This window comes from Aedes albopictus, chromosome 3 (genome assembly GCF_035046485.1).
Source record: "Aedes albopictus strain Foshan chromosome 3, AalbF5, whole genome shotgun sequence".
NCBI classification, from domain to species: Eukaryota; Metazoa; Arthropoda; class Insecta; order Diptera; family Culicidae; genus Aedes; species Aedes albopictus.
The window spans coordinates 316,977,426-316,997,991 of record NC_085138.1 but is presented as its reverse complement, the minus strand read 5'-3'; the positions used below and the strand labels follow the sequence as shown (position 1 = coordinate 316,997,991).

Genomic DNA, 20,566 nt, shown 5'->3' with positions numbered 1-20,566 from the left:
TAGAATGTTTATATTTTGCACTTGTCGATCGGTTCCCCGGTCGGTCGTTGCTGTTGGCTGGCTGGCTGGCTGACTACCTGATTATTACAATCTAATCAATCGGTTTTTGTGTATCGAAACAGTAGTGGCGCTTGGCGATTGATGAACGGTTGACGTTGTTGCTGTTGTGGTGGTGTTGATTTGCGGAATCATTGAGAAGAAGAAACAGTGAGATAGAAAAAAAAAACACTGAGTTTGCAAGTGCAGTACGGGGCTAATCGGTGTTAGCCTTTTTTCGGAGATTGTTCCAGAAGGTGGTGATTAAAACGGCTTCAAGGTATTTTTCCATGAAAATTGTTCTATCATATGCATATAACTTCATTGGGTTACTTTTATGGGATGCACATTTGGTTTATCATTTGGATGAGGGACACTAACAAGAACATCATTCAAACATTTTCTAACATCATCAACAGAAACTACAACAACGCGATAATGCTGTGTACAACAATCGTGATTTTTCAATGTACAATCCAGGTACAAATTGGTTCAAATTGTGTCTTTTCTTGGGCCAAGTACGTGGTCTTCGAATAAGTTCTTCTGAACAAGGGCTGTCCGACAATAATCCGGTAGAATCTGTATTTATCCGCTAGATGGCGCTACCCGAGTAGAAGTAAAAAACAAAACAATATCATCATTTGATATTCCTCAGTGAAGTACTCAAGATCATAATTAGCTATTCGTTTGTTTGACATAGAGGGTCTTGTTTCCCGGACCGAAAAAAATCCCGGGATTCGGGATTTTTATTTTTCAAATCCCGGGATTTCCCGGGATCCCGGGAAAAAATAAATTTTCCAAAAACCGAAGAAAAAATGTATGGGATCATCCATTGAGTACGTCACGCTAAAATTGGGAATTTTCGACCCCCCTCCCCTTCGTGCGGGTTTTTCCTATACTTAATACATTGCTTGTCACACTTTCACAAAACCCCCGTTCCACCCTATGACCGTGACGTACTTAATGGATGACCCCTATGTCATGAATTCTAAAACATGTTTTTCGACAACAAAAACGTTCAATATTTTTCCTTTTAAAAAATGAAGATTTGTTTGACATAAGAGATAAAAGATCAAAAATAAGATCAAAAATTAGTATGGGGAAGAACATAATAATATCTCATTTTGATATTATAAGATCAGACTAATATCTGGGGAGATCTGGGCTGTAGCACATCAAACCAATATCATAAAATGATCTGACAGATGGATTAGAGAAAAAAAAAAGAAAAATGGCCGCGACCAGAATCGAACTTATGACCTTGTGATTTATGAGCAGGGACATTACCACTGCACTACGACTCATATCTGAAAATAGGAGGTAACAAGAACATCAAGTCCTACGTGTTCCAAGGTGTTTGCGAGTCATAGTTAAGTTGGTTCGGTCCCGCCATTTTGTAGATGAGTGTGTGAAAGAACTAATTATGATCTTGAATAGTAGTTTTCAGATCTTACAATTTTCGGATGTTCTAGATGAATGTGTGAAAGAACTGATTTTGATATTGAGCAGTAATTTTCAGATCTTTCTATTTCTGGGTGTTGCTGATGGAAATGTGAAGAGCTAATTTTGATCTTAAGCAGTATTTTTCAGATTTCCCAATGATAAATGTTCTATTGCAGAATATTAATACAGTTTCCAATAAAAATTTGCAAACTGAAGCGATAGTATGGAAAATAAAAATGAATTAAGGCTTAATTAGGAATTGCATACATATTTTCCTAAACTAAGAGAGCACTTTACTCTAGATGATTTCACATTTTATGCCTATTCTCTGAATTTTTAACAAAGCTAGTGATCCAAACTTTAAAAATGTTTGGTTTATTTTGCGCCTAAACAGGACGAATTTGCACCAATAGGACGCAATCAGTGAAGTACTAGATTGTTGTAATGAGCTGAATTTTTGTTCGGTGAAAAGGTAAATTCTCCATTTCTGCAATGAAATGACGCAAAAAGCGTAGCTATCATGATCCCTTGCCTAATTTAATGCTGTTTGAGCAAAACTTTGGGTACCTGTGTCATTGTTTTCTCCATTTCTTGCGACAAGGTATCCAAAGTTTTGTTCTAACGGCATTAAATAAGGCAAGGGATCATAATACCCACGCTTTTTGCATAATTTCGTTGCAGAAAGGGAAAATTAACCTTCTAGCCATAAAAAAATCAGCTAAAAATCTAGTACTTCACGGAACGTGCTCTATTGTAAACTGTCGCCCAGAAAAGCTTTGGAAACATTTAGAAGATCGTATACTATAGAGGTAATCACGTTCAAATGTATGCGTGCCATTTTTGTAGATGTAGTTGTGAAACTGCGAGGAAAATATTTGCACTCTTATCCCGGACGTTAGTTTTATCATTATTTACCCGTTTTACCCAATTCGATTGGGTAATATTTGCATATGCAATCTGAATAGCCTTTCAATCGGCGTGCACTTTTGTGCGAGGAAAAATTTGCGCTAGTGTTCGTGTGTTGAAATGTCACTTATCTCTATAGTCGTCACGACTGTCGTCTGTTTGTATACCCGAGGCAGAATCGCTACGCAATTTATTGGTTGAAACTCAAAAAGCTGGTCGTCTGCAGTGGCATGTTTTGTTGAATCTAGAATCAAACGGTCCGTTTTTCGAAATCGAAGTATGTTGCTCAGCGGGTCGATAAAGTTCCCAAATTGTCCGATGATTCATTTATTGGATTCGTACCACAAATGCAAGCTTGACGTCGAGGTCCAGCTCATGTTGTCATTTGACTCAATTGGAAAGCCTCTGCTCGTTTACTCACAGTGAAATAAAATAAGTATAAACTGGGATTCAGGAATCTATCAGATATTTCAGCATATACTTTTGTGCCTTTTTTCAAGAAAAGCAAATATCGATTATATGCATTTTTGTGCCGATTATTCTGTTTTTTTTTTCAAATATTTAATTGCCGCATCCATAAACCCGCTTATTGAAAATGAAGGCCACTTTTACTTCCTTTTTTCCCAGTGTTCGTTTGTAAAATTTGTGGTGGACATAAGGGAACATCTATTTATTATGTAACGCTAAATTCGACATTTTTGAATTCAGTGGTTGTTTCATTAGAATCTGGCGGCCTCCATAATGTGTTTTTGTATGATAACTCCAACTTTTTTTGTATGGGTCGTAACGCTAGGCTGTATTCCATATTCCCCTGAAGCGTTACGTAATTTATTTAACCCCTATCTTCTGAAGCATTACGTTATTTGGGAACGGCCAATAATAAAAGTTAAAAACTTAAAACAGTTTTTATGCGCAATGTTGGGAAATTTCGACATTTATACTGCGGGTTGCACTAGGCTTTCCAAAGATCAAATTAAGTACTAATTTTGAAATCATATCACGATGAGATATTGAGCAGATATTTGGCAACTTTTTGAATATCTCATCAATATCATATTAAGATATGACATCAAAATTTGATCGTTTTAAGATATGATTATGATATTCACGTCTACCCGGGTAGTCAGTCTTTGAACAATTTCAATTTATGTATCTCAAGATTCAGACCACATGACGGATTTTGGTCTCCGGCAAAGTTAATACAAACAGCGCCGAACACCGACAAATACATCAAGGGCTATCTGATAATAAACTAATTAGTTATGTTTTTTTCCGCTAAGTGGCGCTATTGAGTCTAACCAAAATTAAATTCCAAAATGTTTAGTATTGTAGTAGTTGTGTCTTTGATAAAAGAAAACCCTTATTATAGACCACCCTGAAGAAGGCTCGAACCAGGGTTCGAAACGTCGGAAGAAATAGTATCTTTCCCCTTCTGATTTATCCTGATCGAAATGCCAATCGTACAGAAATTACTTCTGTATTTCAAGATCAATACTAAATAGAAACATTTCGTCTTTTTCAAAACAAATCAGAACCTCAAGGGCTATTCGACGATGAACATGACTAGAAAATTCTGAAATTACCCCCATGGTAGCGCTTCCCGAGTTGGTGGGAAAACTAACAAATAACATATTCAGTTATTTGAATTACTGGAAAACCAAACTTGATATTGGTTTAATAGATATACGAGGTAAAAGATCAGAGATAATATCAAAATCTAGTATAGGAAATTGTTCAATGATAGCTTGTTAAGATATAACGAGATCAAAACAATATCTGACAATATTTGTCAAACTTTTTCTTAAAAAAAAACAACATCCAGCAACGAACCTATGACTTTTGGATTCACAGGTGGAGATGCTTACCACTCAACTGTGGCTCACTGTTGTGAATTTCTTGAAAATACCATCAGAAGGCTTTTCGTTTCCACAGCTCAGATAGGGAGGGGTACATGGCATTTCACTATCATTGAGCCATCGTTATGGGTGTGTGTTCCATTTCTTGCAGAAGAGCTAAATTTTTTCTTGTGTTGAAATTTTCATTTATTTTGACAAGAACAAAAATTGATATTATATCACTTTGAGTTATTCGTGAGATATTCATTAAGTTTTCGAATGACTCATGAAAACCACATCGAGCTATGACTTCAAAAAATGTTCGATTTGAGATATGATTTAGATATTCTCGTCTACCTGGGAAAGTAGCGCTTGTGACTCTTCAGACTAAAAACAATGTCGTATTTGGCAAAATTGACCAGGACTTCAAGAGCTATCCGATGATGATAAATTAGATGCAAAGGGGTGTAAGTTTCCATTTTGTCAATTTTGAGCTGAGGATATGAAAAAAAATCTTCCGATTTCAAGCTTTCAGAAACCTTTTTTTAAGGTTATTTTTACGATGAATAGAAAATTTACAATAAATCGGAGAAATTGGGTCGATTTTAAAGCTCTATACATTTTGTATGGAATGAAAAATTGGTGCAAAACATTAAACTAGTTATCCTAGCAGTTTCCAGTTTAATCTAAGCGTCATTTATCCCACATTTTGGACCACTTGAAAGAATATCGCTTCAGCAAAAGTGCCGAGACGACTTTCTCCAAGAAAACAATTAAGTTCGAGATTCACTCACTTTATTGGTTTAGTGCTGTAATCAGCCACGAGTTTGGACTAAGATTCCTGTATCTCACGTTCTAGAACATTTCAGAGAATTCAGGTTTCAGAAGATTTGCTCAAAAGAATAGAAGTTTTGAATTTTTATTGGAGGTCTTCAAGAAACTCTTGGAAACTCCTATTGAAATTTCCCAGACAGTTGATAGGAAGCTTTCCAGCAGTTCTATTTGAATTTTTCAACAATTCCTTTGAAAACAGTTTTGGCATTTCTATTGGCAATTGCTTTGGAAAACCATTCTGCAATTATTTTGAAAACTTATCCATATTTTTTATATTTTGATTTTTAATTTCTTCGGAAAGTATTTTAGGAAATTGTTTTTTTTAGGTAACACCTTCGGAAATTTCTTCTAAATTTTGTTGGCAATCGTTCAGGAAACTTTTTGAGAATTGTATTTTAATTTATTTGATTGCTTCGACAATCCCGTCGATAGTTCACTCCACATATGTCCTTTGAGTATTCGTTCTGCAATTATAATGGAAATTCATTTTAAAAATCCTTTGAGAATTTATTTTAGGCCGTTACAAGTATTTATTTCACTTTTCATCCCACCACTCTTTGGCTGATTGAGGGGGGGGGGGATAAAAATAATAAAGCATTTAATCTGAAAAATATTAAAAACTCATCGGATTTGTTGAAGATATTTTGGCAAGACCCGATATTTTGATAAATATTTTTTATTTGCCCCCTCAAAATGCAAAATCCAGCCAAAAATATCTTCTTGCAGTTTCTTATTGATTTCTTTCTGCAGTTCCGTCTGCAAATTAGTTGTGATATTATCTAGCAATTCATTTGGTTATTTCTTCTTCAATTTCTTTAGAAATCACAAGTTTCTGTGAAAATCATCGAGAAATTCCTTCAAGGTTTTAAAGGAAACTTCTTTTGGAATTCTTTCGGAAGTGCCTTCGACAACTTATTCGGTATTCTTTTTGAAAATTTCTTCTGCAACGGAATTTACCCTTGTGTATTTACCCTCAGCTATTTCAACATTCAAACTTTTTGGAAATTGCTTTTTGAAATACTTATTCCGACAATTTTTTTTGGGAACTTCTTCGGCAAACACTATGATTTTTGGAAATTCTTTATGTCATTCCTTTGAGATTTTCTCCGACCATAACATTGTATTTTTTTTAATTCGTAAGAGAGTATCTTATTGAATTTCCAAAGTATAATAAACGGTATTCTGTAAGGATTTCCCAAAGAAGTTTCCAGAGGAACACTAAAGAAATTTGCATTTTTGCAAGGAGCCATCGAAAGAATTACAGACGTAATTGTCAGCTAAATTTCCGAAGGGATTGCATGTGAAACTTCCATATAAATTGATTAAGGCAATCCCGTAGGAGTTAAGAACACTAGCGCCATGTAGTGAATGATTCTCGAACTAAATTGCTTTCTATGCGAATGCTCTTGGTCTTCTGAGCAACTTTGCCGACGTGGTCCAGAACACAGGATATACGACGTTTAGACTGAACTGGAAGCTCATCAGAACACTTGTGCCACGTAGTGAGTGATTTTCGAACTAAATTGTTTCCTATGTGAAACCTCTAAGGCTTCTGAACAACTTTGCCTAAGACAGTATCCTTCTAAGTGGTTCAGAATACGAGATATACGACGTTCAGACTGAACTGGAAGCTCATAAGAACACTAGCGCCACGCAGTGAGTGATTCTCGAACTAAATTGTTTCCTATGTGAAAGCTCTTTGTCTTCTGAGCAACTTTGCCGAAGACAGTATCCTTCTAAGTGGTCCAGAACACGAGATATACGACGTTCACACCGAATTGAAAGCTCATTAGAACACTAGCGCCATGCTGTGAGTGTTTCTCGAACTAAATTGTTTCCTGTGTGATAGCCCTAAGGCTTCTGAGCAACTTTGCCGAAGACAGTATCCTTCTAAGTGATCCAGAACACGAGATATTTGACGTTCAGACTGAAATGGAGGCTCATAAGAACACTAGCGCCACGCTGTGAGTGATTTTCGAACTAAATGTTTCCTATGTGATTGCTCTAAGGCTTCTGAGCAATCTTTTTTTTTATCCGCCACTATCCCCCACACCAATGGACTCGTCAATGAGCCCCCTGGTAGTGGACGCTACTATCTTAGCGCTCTTTTCTGGCAACACCAAAACTGAACTAAAGTATAACAAACAAACGAGCTGAAATTGAACTAATAAAACTTAGAGAAATAAAGAAGTAATTATTTTAATTACAAAAAGTGAGGGGCGTGACATCCCAGTGGAACATATTGTTCCTTTTAAGGGAGCCACTATGTACTTAAACTAAAACAAATAATAACAAAATTTTGCTTCTAGTAGGAGTTGCAAATAAATCAACCACGAATGTCGGTGAGACGCAATTTATAGAAGTGTTTTAACTTGCTTTTGAAGATATGACGATTTTTTTTCCTGTTGGGGACATAGTACCACTGCGACCATTAATTTTATCTATTGACGATTTGTTACTTGCTTAATTTCATCAGGTAACTGGTTGCACTTAATAGGCCCAATGATCGAAACTCGTTTTTTACCAAACATAGTTGAAACTCTGCATTGATGTCAATTATAAGGACGTCTTAAGGACAGACTTGTTAGAATCCCAAAATGGCCGCCACAATGGCTGACTTTGGCACCTACTCACGATTTCGAGGGCACAAATCTCTTCGTAAACAAAACCAGCGCACCTGAGCTTCTTATTTTAAGCTTATTACAAGTGAGCAAGAACAGAGTAATAAAATGCACTGTTGTTTGATGCTTACTTCTTGAGATTTGTGCATTTGAAGTTCTAGTGTGCTTGTGAACCGGGATTTCGAGGCGTTTGTGGCAGATGGGAGAAATAAATCTAGATACTTAAAAGACTGCACTTGTTCGATGGAGCAAGAATTGAGAAAAACTACGAGATTATTATCAACGCTTTTTCTAGGAGAACGGAATACCATAAAGGGTGATCGGTCAAAATTTGGTCACATAATTTGTTTCATAATTTGAGACTGCGTACACTAAAACAGCTGATTTTTGGACCAGTAATGGTACTTTATATGTAGCTTATACCATAAAATTTTCATCAAAATCGGAGATATTGTGAATCCTGAAAACTGCAATTTTAAAATTTTGTACAAAGAGGATTAAAAAATAAGAACACATTTTTACTCTTTTATTTATAGATCCAGAAATACTGAACCAATTTCAATGAAAATTTTTCTATATGTAAAGTATACATATCAAAATGTTGTGTAAAAAATTCATCCAATTTGATCCAGCCGTTACAAAGTTATATTTGTTTAGGTGGTCAAATTTTGTCAAATTTTAACACTTTAACACTTTATGTTGATTCAAAAACGAATTAAGTCTATTAATAAGTACTTTTTCTATTATTTTGTTAAATGTGGAAAGCGTTGAAATAGGTCTGTAGTTGCTCACATCATGTGTATCGCTAAATTTAAAAATTGATACAGGTCGGACTCGATTATCCGGAGTTGGGTTCTGATGCTTTTCAAACACATACCTGGGGAACGAAATACTCTATAAAGTTGAAATTTTGACATTTTGTCAAGCAAACTTTGATCAATGATCAGTCAAAATTTCAGCTTCTTACAATATTCCGTTTTAGAGATATTACTTTGGGAAGCTACACAGTTCGAAAAAAACCTGTAAAATTATGACGGATCGAATGTAACAAAAGGACCCCGTCATATATGATGGAAATTTTTGTGCGATCCTAAAATTACATTTCAGATATTTGTTAGAAAATATAAAGTAAAATTGAGATCCGAGGGAGAATTGAACTCAGATCCTTGGGGTGTGAGAAACACGCCCGAGCTCTCTCGGCTATCTCAGCTTATTGAATAGCAGACAGCCAAAGTTAAACTGCTTCTACCATAATGCACGCATTACCGACATGCTCCGGCTGCTGCAGAGAGTACTGAGAGAGACAACGGAGAAACCGCCACAGCTGCGAGCAGCCGTTCGTATAGCTGATGACGGAGAGTGGCTGGCATGATTTATAGCAGATGCATGTAAATTTAAAGCGAATATGCTTTAAAATCTGTAAACAACACTCAGCAAAAAAAAAACTAACGAAATTCATCGAAATACCTTATGAAAATTTGCTATAACTAATTCTTATGGATGCCATAAGAATACCTTATGAAAATTGATCGTGCTTGCTATGACAAATCTCATAAGATAGACTTATGAAAAGAGCAAAAAAAAATCTTAAAATGATGCAGACTGGATTCGATCCATGAACGTCGGGATCGAGCCCGTGTTTTATCCACACGGCTACCGACGCTTGAGAATATCATGTTGCTAAACATGAATAAAAGCCAAGCTGTGAGACGATTTTACGTCATAGAGTGACCTTATGAAATTCATCCGAATCATTATGAAATATTTAAAGGCCGTTTCTTAAGTTGGGCCTTATGGAAATCTTAAGGTTATTTGGCTGAGTGAAGCCGTCTGAGCAACAGCGGGCTGCTCGGCTGACGTTCACTGTTGGTGATTTACATTTTTACGCCGCAAATTTCTGTTGATCTTCAATTTACGTGCTGTTTAACTTTCATATTTTTTGCTGTGTACAGAAACTGACTCCGGATAATCGAGTCAGTCGTGTACCACTCTAGCCACTTTAACCTTTTGGAGCCGATTTGTTTCGCCGCTGTCGACGCAACCTCGCTGTTGTCGAACACGTTCGTTATACTCGGTTTCATCGCCGGGGTCATATATGACCCCTCCGGCTCCAAAGGGTTAAGGCAATCGGGAAAGGTGCCTGTATCTATAATCGTATTGAAAATCTGTGCCAAGATTCGGGAAAAATTTACACAGTTTTGCTTAACAACTTCGGCTCTGGGAGCGGACCTGGTGTAATGGTTAGAACACTTGACCATCACGCCTAGAACCTGGGATCGAATCTCACTCCCGACAAACTCGCAAAATGTGAGTTCTTCCTTCGGATGGGAAGTAAAGTGTGGGTCCCGAGATGAACTAGCCTAGGGCTAAAAATCTCGTTAATACAGATAAAAAAAAACTTCTGCTGTGATAAAATCAGGACCACCACTTTTCTTAGGAGCCAAATCGTTAATGAATCACTTCGCTGGGGGATGCGGGAGTTAGAAAAATAGAACCGGAAACTCGCTGCAAACAGGATAATGGATCAGAAGAAACATCAACTACGATGCGGCTGGCAAGCTCTTGACCAATGCTGGAAAAATATTTATTGAAAATCTCACAAACTTGTTAATTATTATCAATTTTCGTACCGTTATCCTTGAGAGTGATTTCGCTTGGTTTAGAACTTTTCCCAAATATTCGATTACTGTGTGTCCGCAGCTTGGAATGTGGAGTATTATATAGTAGGTTTTTATAATACAAGGTTTTACAAATTGTTTTCGCTGCAATTACTTTGTTAGAAATATGTTTGAGCAATTCTTGAAGATGGCGATCATTGGGATTTCTTTTAAGACGTTTGGTGTAATTACAAGAACTTTGCCGAAGACAGTATCCTACTAAGTGGTCCAGAACACAAGATATACGACGTTTAGACTGAAGCTCATAAGAACACTAGCGGATGGCGGCGTCTAATAGGAGACTCAACTGCAAAAGCCCCAAGATATCAAATAAACCAATCATCTTGAAGGGGCATTAAGGAATTGATTATGAAAAATAATTAGTCTGATTGCGACAAAAAAGTCCAATGCAGATAAGCATTGACTGATCGTAGCGATAAATACTAAAACACAGGTGTAGACGTGCGAGTGCAGATTCTAACGAGGGGATTTTGCTTATCGATTTGGCTCCAGTTTACACAAACCAAGAACCTTCAAAGTTCAAATTGAACAAAGAACATCTGTTCTGAAACATTAAAACTATCATGGCGCCTAAGACCTCAATACTTTTATTAGCATTACCAAAGTACAGTACCGACGGTCACCGCGGTACAACCTAGATCAACTGATGCAGCCAGACATTGCATGCTACGCAGGGAAATAGCTATCGCCTTTGGTCAGATATTTTGCAAAATTCAATAGAGTTAATATTTAATAATTTATCCAAAAGGCCACAGAAACGCGTAGAACCCACAAACATAATGTATGCAAAAGAGAAGTTAAGAACATTCTTTCGTATGACGTAGACACCCCACAGACGTTCCCATGCTTAATTGATTGAAACTAACCCCCCCGTATAACAATGACAAGACAAACTACAACAGTGCTTACGCATATTGCGGGTTGACCTGGCGCGCCGGGGCGTGCTTTCTAGCACATCCGAGGCAATACACGTATGTTTATTGTAATTTATTTGCTTTGTCAGACGATAGTTGACGTCAAACCTAAACGTGTGCTGAGGTTATTACTGCTGGTGCTGCTGCTGCTGCTGCACAAGAACGTAGTTAATGATGATCCTGCTTAAGAGCGCAAATCGGACCCGCCCGATCTCTCTGGAGATGTACAATATTGCGCATGAATTACCTATCGTCAATATTGTGCTAAAACACATTGTGGTACTGTGAGAAAAAGAACCGTGGGTGACTCAATGAGAAGTACCGACCAACAACGTGTCGGATATCTTGATTTAAACATCCGGACTTTGGCACTCTGCTCTTGACAAGCGGTGGTGATGGTGATAGACGAAAATTCGTTTTCCGGACCTTGGGTGGCATTCGGCTGCGATGTGATATGATAACTCTCCCAGCGCCTCCGTTCAGTTTGCGGTGGACTGTTTGTTGATTGCAAGAGTGGTACACCCCCCAACTGATAAGGGAAACTGCATGTCATTAGAGAGCCATTGTTTCCACCTCTTTGGCAATAGGCTAGGGGAATCTTGCTGGGTAGAAGAGGTTTCGAGCGATTGATTCCAAAATTCAAACCTACGGCAAGTTAACGACTACAATAATGATTCTATAATTACTTTGGAAGGTGCTATTTCCATAGAAATAACAGGCACACATTCGTATGATTACCTTCACTTCAGCGCCATGGTGTTTAATTGTTATCTCACACTTACGAACGAGTGTATCACTTAGGCGCGTGTACGTTGCCGGTAATGCACATCAAAACGACGTACGCAGTTTGTGATTGATTTGCATTTACCGAATTGAAAACCTTTGTTTGTTTTTCTACACTCAAGAAAAAAAAAACTTCCAGCGGAATGGGCGTCGAACACGCTATTTTTTAATTGGTAGTTTGATTCCTTTGAAATTTGAAATTGGCCTATTGATTCTCTAACCGTCGATCCCACTAAGCAATGCAAGTTTACTCATTTCTGCGTTACCTGTGGAGATATAGATGGATGCCTACTAGCAACCTAGTTCTTTTTTCGCGGCTAGGACAACAAACCAATTATAATTTTCAGAAACAGTAATTCATCAATGCATATCATTGTTGTTAACGTTAATTAACGATTAAAGACATTTTGTATATTGTTTCACGTTATTCATGAAGATTACGAATCCTCACTGATCTTTCGGGCCTGCTACATTGCATATTGAAACATAACGTGATGCTATGTGCCACACGTCTGAAATGACCATCTATCAGTAATTTACAAACAGCGCATTATCATTGAATCCCAATTCAAACGCCGCATAGGAGGATGTAGAGTCAAGCCAGCAGCAAACAGAGCAGACGCGCTGACGAACCGGTGGCGAGCCTCCATTTCGCGACATTTTTCTTCTGTCCCAAAAACAGGTTTTCGATTGGATCGGAATTTATTTTTCCCAAACTACTGCACCGCCATCACTGCGCACTATTCGTTCGGTGCCATTCAACATGGCTATGTGCGTATTATACAACAACAAGGTCTCTCATTGAATGGTAAACTTTGTGGATTGATACGCGCACAGATTCTTGGATGCAATTTTGGGAGTAAAATGTCAGATTGGTTTACTGGATGTTGGACTAGGAGATGAAGTCTACACAAGTCATAGTATCTATTTGTATTTGTATAAACCCAAGTTTCTCTTTGGTTTGTCATTACGTTTCTGCTTTACTGCCTTCTGTACTTACGTTTGTATTTTTGTAGTTCAGTTGAAGTTACACGGAGAAACAGAAGGCTGTTTACACCGGCGCTCGCTGGTTCCAGCATCGTTGATTTGTTTTTGTTCCAACCCGAGAGACAACCTGAGATTCATGTACCCTACAATCTCTAACTTGTTTTCTGATGATTCTTCACCACTCTGTGATATTTAGCATTAAAGTAATTGATTGATTTGTCTTTATTGAATAGACTTTCAGCCCTTGGCTGGTTCGTCTCTATCAGCATTAAAGTAAATAATTACACAATTTAAACGGCTACGCAGCCTTTTCATTTGGGGAAAAACTAGGTTTATTATTTACCGACGTTTCGACTTTGGGGTTTTGTGTCATCTTCAGGGTTTTAAAAATTAATACATTTACAAGCAAACCTCGCTTTCCCAAATTAAAAGACTGTGTAGCCGTTTAAATTTATGATAATCGTCAGTCGATCCGCCAAAAGAGTAAATAGTTCCATTTAGGCAAGATTTAACAGCAAAAAACCCAACCTGTGATGTAGTTGGGAGGACAAGGCCTCTCAAACTTATTAAATTCATAATTAACCGAATTTAGGCAAATTCATCCCAATTTTGAGAGCTTCATCTTTTCATCCAATATTAAAATAGCATTAGGGTGTCGTTTACCTGGAAGACCTGAAAAGTCAGGGAAATTAGTTGATGATCAGGAAAATTTTTCATGACAATCATAAAACAATGTAAAAGATCTTATGTAAGATCCTACAATTTTGGAATTTGAAAAAAAAATAGCTAAAATATGTCTTCAAACTGTTAAATCTATGATTCTTATTTACATCAAATCAATAAGGGACTCACTAAACAGTTTAAATTGCTGCGTAAGCCATGATGTTCTGATTATTTGATATGTTTCATGAAATTGCGAATGAAATAATCAAAGATTGCCTTGGTGACCGCGACGTTTAATCAGAATAAACTCTGATAAGCAGTTTACGCTGATTAGATCCTGAGTTTTGTAGTAAGGAGTATATCAGAAAGCAGTTGTGAATGGTCAGGATGTTTTATCTCGAAGCTGGGTTTGTCTTCTATGAAGTCGGTTCTTCTATGAAATCTTCCCAATATAGTCAAACTTAAAGAATTTGGAAATGTTTAAATGTTATTAAAAATTATTATTTATACCATTTGGTTCCACACTGTACCGCTCTCGCTTTTTTGTTCCGCTCTCTTTTCTGTCGGGTACCAGAAAATACGCCTCATAAAACAAAAATCTGCTCAAAATACAGTTTTGTTAAGTTTTTTCAGAGTTTCAATAATTTTTTACGAATAGAATTTGAACGGTGAAAAATCTGGACTGATTGATTCTTGTCAGTCAGTCAGTTGCGTACAGATAACTTATCATTCAACACCGACTTTCAAAGTTCTTATTTTCGATAGAAAGATCCTAAAAAGTACAAAATGATCAACCCGAGAATTAAAAAAAAAATGTTTTTTTTTGCAAAAACGAAAAACATTTTCCACCAAGAAAAAAAAATGCAGAGAATACCTCAATCCTTCCTCTAGATGTGCCAGTTTTGAAAATATTGCTCCGTTATTTTATAAAAAAAAATCTTTTACAAAAACAGCAAATTTCTTGACTCTTTGTGTACTAATGACCTTGTGGAAAACTACCTAGGTATCCAATAATAAGGTAAAATGGCATTTATTCAGCATTATATGCGCCTGGTCATTAAATGCTAATCTGCCGTATATGCGTTATAATTTCGCTTTGTTCTGGGGCTCTGGCATATGCTGGGAATAAAAATCAATAATAGGAAACAAATCAGGGCATTTTTTTTTAGAAAATCATCTGTTCTCCCATTGATTTACTTCATTGCTACCTATAAATGAAAAGACATCCGAATGATACCGGCTGTTACTGTCGAGCAATGATGCAAATTATCACCTCACGAATGCTCAATCAACTTATCAATTGTATTTTTATCGCTTGCGATTGAACTGTACATTGCTCAGCGATGACTATAAGCAAAGAGGTGGCAAAACGACCATGATGCAACTCACAAACGATTTTGCACACATCCGTCAGTGCCGCCACATGCTCACCCGAACAGCCGAACAACACCGAATGGGTTTGTTTTAGAAGCCACGGCACGAACGTTCGACACGCACACAGAAGCATCATTCGCATGTACCGACACCACACCAATAAAGTTTCCAGCCTACGATGATTCGCGATAAGCTGATCGAAAAGCATCGAAAGCGATGAAAAGACAGGCTTGGCTGGAACGCAACAGCTCAACGACGAAGAGGAGCAGCCAACAATGCTGATCAGCGTGGAATCGGTTCGTGTGCTATTCGTACGGGTGGTTAGTTTGATAAAGCGAGGAAGGGTGAAAACGTATTCGTTGTCGAAAGCGAAACGCATCATTTCGCGAATGTTTTCACCAAATAGCAAGCTTGCTGTCGAGATAGAAAAGTAGCAGTTGTGATGCTTGTTAACCAAAACTTAGCGTGCATTTGAAATGCTACGCAACAGCTGTCAAATTTTGAGCAGCATTCCAATGGCTAATTGAGGGCAGTTTAGCAGTCAAACTGAGTGCAGTTACTGGTATACGACTTATTTAAATGCTTATTGGTTACCTGGGTATCCTTATCAGTTTCTTGATGGATTTATGTGAAGTCTATAAAAAGTCGTAGAGCGCTATCGACTGAAATTCTTTATAACCGGGAAAGTTTTTCAGCTTCGCGTTCACCAAAACGCAATCAAATGACTAGATATCGCTCTATATCCGACGTTTCGGTGTTATTACATCTTTTTTAGGGAATTAGAACTCATAATCGTTCTCGTTCTGCAGGTTCGGTTCTAGCATTATCAGTATAAAGTTTTCCAAAAAATCTGTTGGCAAAAAACTCTCAAAATATCTGAATTCGGAACACCTTCACTGTCCGTCCAACGGTCATTTTGTTCATGTAACGATCGTAACGAAAATTTTAGACTGATCGTGCTAGAACCGAGCCTGCAGAACGAGAACGATTACGAGTTCTAATTTCCCGAAGAAGGTGTAAAAAACGAAACGTCGGATATAGAGCGGTTTGGTGACTGCGAAGTCGCAAAACTTCCCCGCTCTTTAAAGAGTATTTTAAAAGATTCCTGGTAGATTGCTAGCGGGATACGTGATGAATTTCCTAAATGGTTTCGGCAAATTCCTTACCAAATCCTAAGCGGACCCCTCTAGCATGCCATTCACAGATATCCGATTGTTTATTTTGGATCCAATGCCATCTTTAGTAAATTCCTGGCATAGTCCTTGTACAAATGAAATGTAAATGATGATTATTTGCAAATTACACATAACAGCTTTAAAACACTCTAGGCCTATCGGGAAACTGCGTTCGAAATAGTATTTCTTCTACAATCCATAATTATTTTGATACAAATTTCAGCTTCGGAATTACTAGTTTCTATCAAAATGTGATACAATTTTGTAACAATCAAGACATTTTTCTATAAATTTCTAGATGTTCTCTAAAATTCACTATTCTTTCGGATTTGAAAGAATTCATGATAAATTTGATTGAATTTCTTTCAAATCTGACGGCTTACACTTTTAAAAGACACGGATACGTTGAAGATTTGCATCACCTGGAATTTACAGTGAAATAGACTCGAAAGTCAGGGAAAGCCAGGCAATTTTTTTTTCCAATTGAGTCGACACCTGCCTTCAGCATTATAGCTGTCTTTACGACAAGAAGTGTAATGCTAAATGGTCGTATATACGGCTATAGTGCCATCTCACAGCACATTCAGTAACGTCATATCCAAATGTCAAAGAAGCGTAACACCTCGTCGAGCAAAACAAAACAAAAACAGTTCTTGCACACTCCAGATGATGATAGGTGGTACTTTTTGCTTGTTTTAGCAGTGATTGGGGATTGGGATTGGAACTTACGATCCTGAGATAACTCAATCCCTGCACGCTCCAGGATATGCTGCAATTATTCCTATGACACTAAACAATCCCATTTCGCGTTGTAGGGTCAGGGTCAGGCATCATAGTGAAATTGTTTACCTTATGATAAACAACATACCATAGCACGAATACTTGCACAATTCGTGGATGGTGTTGCTAAGATTAGTATATCCACAATAACATAAATCCACTCCTCTGTAACACCTGGCCAAGTCCTTGCAAACATTATTATTTTATAAATCCCATCATCAACTAAGAAAGCTTCCGATAGATGATAGCATGATAAAATTTCAGGTAATTGAAAATAGCTGAATGAATTTAATATGTAAGGACTACTATACACGTGACACTCTATATCCAAAGGAAACCTTTGTAAACCATTAACCTTTCATAAGGAAATTTCCTGAAGTTCAACCTGCCTTCTGCATTAGTTTCCGTTCCCGTCGAACGGAAGCATTTCAGTATGCAAAAACCGGAGAATCAATAGAACAAGTCCCCAGATATAAATAGCAGAATCCAATAGTGGCCAAATTAGCATAAATCGCAGCCCATTACCAAGTTCAACTGTTGCGGTCTTTCTTATTCTTTTTTTGTCGTTCTACAGAAGAAAAGTTTACCCATTTATTGTCACACGTTGTTGTGGTGGCGAATGCAAAGTGTTGGCTCTCATGCCAACTTTTGCAGAACACGTGCCCTTCCTTGCCTCCGAGGCGTGTGTCTTGGCATAGCTCATAAAACCGCACTCTCCGAAATTCGAGCTTTGGTCTGGTTGCTCATATAGTTTGCGTGACTTCAAAGGAGCAATATGCTAGCGGCAGCAGTTGTCGCCGTCGTCGTTACCCTGTGTCACGCCATACTGTCTGTTGCTGACAGTATGATGGTCGCCACAATACCTGTTTTCGGTGGCACCTATCAGTCTACCATGAGATTTTACAATACATATATCTACTCTCTACAGATCCGCCAATAATAAGACAATCGCGTGCACGCCAGCAACTGGTCCCCGCAAAGATCGGACGATCACAGTTGCCCCAATGTCGGTGCGGTGGTGACGTCACTTGAAATACATAAAGTTTCACGTCGCCATTAAAACCTGTTTTAAGGCGGCAAGTCTTTCTTCTTTCTACCAGTCAGTCAGTGCACGCGCGCACCTGGAGTGGCCGAAAGATGGCCGATTCCGCCGGGGACAAATGTTTCAATGTGTTCGAATAGCATACTTATTGCGATGTCGTGTGGACCGGTTCGATGTCCTTCGCTGTGGCGCGAATGTTTGCCATCCCGGATGCAAGAATAGAAATTTTTATTTTTTATATCGGTTGATGCGAGTTTATCAATCCGTGAACCCGGCAGATGAAGAAGGCTAGATGGACGGCTTATAAAGATTATAGAAGGTGTGATATTTAGAAGTATATAGTTACATAAATTCTGACTTTGACTCATGTTATTCACCGAAATTTTTTTCATGATCCATGTGGTGCGACCATTCACTAAAAAAATGCAAAAAACCATGTTGTAGAAAAAATGATTGCTTTTCATAAAGACTAGTGCAACAATTGACGCATGAGTACACTAAAGAGCAATTATCAACATAATGGACATAACTCATAGTTATTAACTATTTCATAAACCATACAAAATGTTTAATTTTTTTTATGACGGAACAAACTAATACAGAAAACTTTACTCGAAATTTGGGTATCCACGATAAAAAAACTGACAACTTGGAAATAGTCTAACAAATTACATGGACAATACTGCACAAAAAAAACTTCCCCAATTTCCTTGATCCGTTAATATTTAAAATATTTAAAGGCAAACTGCGCTTCAATGACAAATTTAGAGATAGGTATACATATTGTGAAAAAATACCACTGGTTTTGGTGGGATTTGAACCCATGACTCCGTATCACTAGTTCGGCGCTTTAACCAACTAAGCCACAGAACAAGTTACGACACGGATTAGAAACTCATTAGAAACTGCATTCGAAGCGCTATCCTAACCGGGTCCGTTTTTCACAACTTCACAGGCTAGTAACATGGATGCATTTCTGTGCGAGTTATTAAACTACTGCGGGAGATCAATAAGAGCTCGCTTGTTTATTTTACATTTTAATTTATCACCACCACCGCCAGCGCCACGCAAATGCTGAGTACGAAATCGAGATTTTTATATTTTTACGGTCGCCATGTCGTATACGTTGGTATTGCGATCAGCATTAAAAGTGGTAATTTTTGACAACTAGTTTACGGAAAACCAGAGTCTAGAATTTATCACAACTTATTCAGCTCAGGTTCTATTTCGATTGCGCTACAATCGGAGAGTGTAAATTAAGGTGTCACGTTCCACTCGCATCTCGAATGTTGCTATTCATTTTTGCGTGCGGTTTGGTATTATAGCGCAAAATGCTGAATGGTTCAATTGTTCGTTCAGCTTTCCCATTCTGCGGACAACATCTTTGCTCTACATACACTCCCGTTCAAAAGTTTGGGGTCACCCCCTCAAAAACATGTCATTTTTTTAGGCCCATATCTCCGCCAATTTGCGTCCGATTTCAAAACCCTAGGTTTCATTCAAAAGATAATAAGTCAAAGAAACTTTGAACATGATTTAAAAGAAACTTTTTCAAAAAATGTTGTATGTAAACTTAACCCAAAGTTGCCAAATTTTCTAAAAAATGAATATAAACTTACGGCAGTGTCGCTGGAAGTTGGGTCGACCAAATTTTAAAATAAGAGCGGTAATATGACCCATTTTCTATTAGCTTTCAACTACTTTTTACAGAACTTAGCTAAAAATCTAGAAAAAAAAGTTATTAAGTAAATTAATCCTTGATGTCATCGACCAAAAGTTTGGGGTCACCCCTCAATATGATGTATCGGCCAAAAGTTTGGGGTCACTATCGTAAAACATGGAAAAGTGATTTGTTGATATCTTTGTCATCTTTCATTCAATTTTAATTCTTCTTGGCTTATTTGAAACAAAATGAATGATACTTACTGCATAGACATTGAACCACACATATTTGTTGAAATTCACATACTAAAACTTCACGTAAAGTTACCTCATTTTTGTAGCGTTGTAAAATGTGCTAACTTTACATAACATTTTTATATACAAAAATCTTTAAATACGTTAAGTTGAAGACATCAAACATAAATTTAGTTAATTATCTTTGAAATGAACCAAAAATAATTAAAATTGAACTATAGATGGCGAAGATATCACCAAATCACTTTTCCATGTTTTACGAAAGTGACCCCAAACTTTTGGCCGATACATCATATTGAGGGGTGACCCCAAACTTTTGGTCGATGACATCAAGGATTAATTTACTTAATAACTTTTTTTCTAGATTTTTTAGCTAAGTTCTGTAAAAAGCAGTTGAAAGCTAATAGAACATGGGTCATATTACCGCTCTCATCTTAAAATTTGGTCGACCCAACTTCCAGCGACACTGCCGTAAGTTTATATTCATTTTTTAGAAAATTTGGCAACTTTGGGTTAAGTTTACATACAAAATTTTTTTAAAAAGTTTCTTTTAAATCATGTTCAAAGTTTCTTTGACT

General features: G+C 37.3%; 2 protein-coding genes across 11 annotated transcripts in view; both read left to right on the top strand.

The window, feature by feature from the left end:
* The window catches only part of LOC134284167 (uncharacterized), a 309,616-nt gene that overhangs the window by 150,556 nt on the left and 138,494 nt on the right, over positions 1-20,566 (top strand). The gene's annotated exons all lie outside the window — the stretch shown is intronic.
* LOC109425617 (pantothenate kinase 3) overlaps positions 1-20,566 on the top strand; it is an 87,606-nt gene that overhangs the window by 43,623 nt on the left and 23,417 nt on the right. For 4 of the 10 annotated variants that reach the window (XM_062842551.1, XM_062842548.1, XM_029865580.2 and 1 more), the window contains one exon: positions 123-316. The exons of 4 other annotated variants lie outside the window; for them this stretch is intronic. The gene's annotated coding sequence lies outside the window, so the exon portion shown is untranslated. The remainder of the gene's footprint in view (positions 1-122; positions 317-20,566) is intronic. 2 more of the 10 variants (XM_062842549.1, XM_062842550.1) reach the window with 1 other exon arrangement.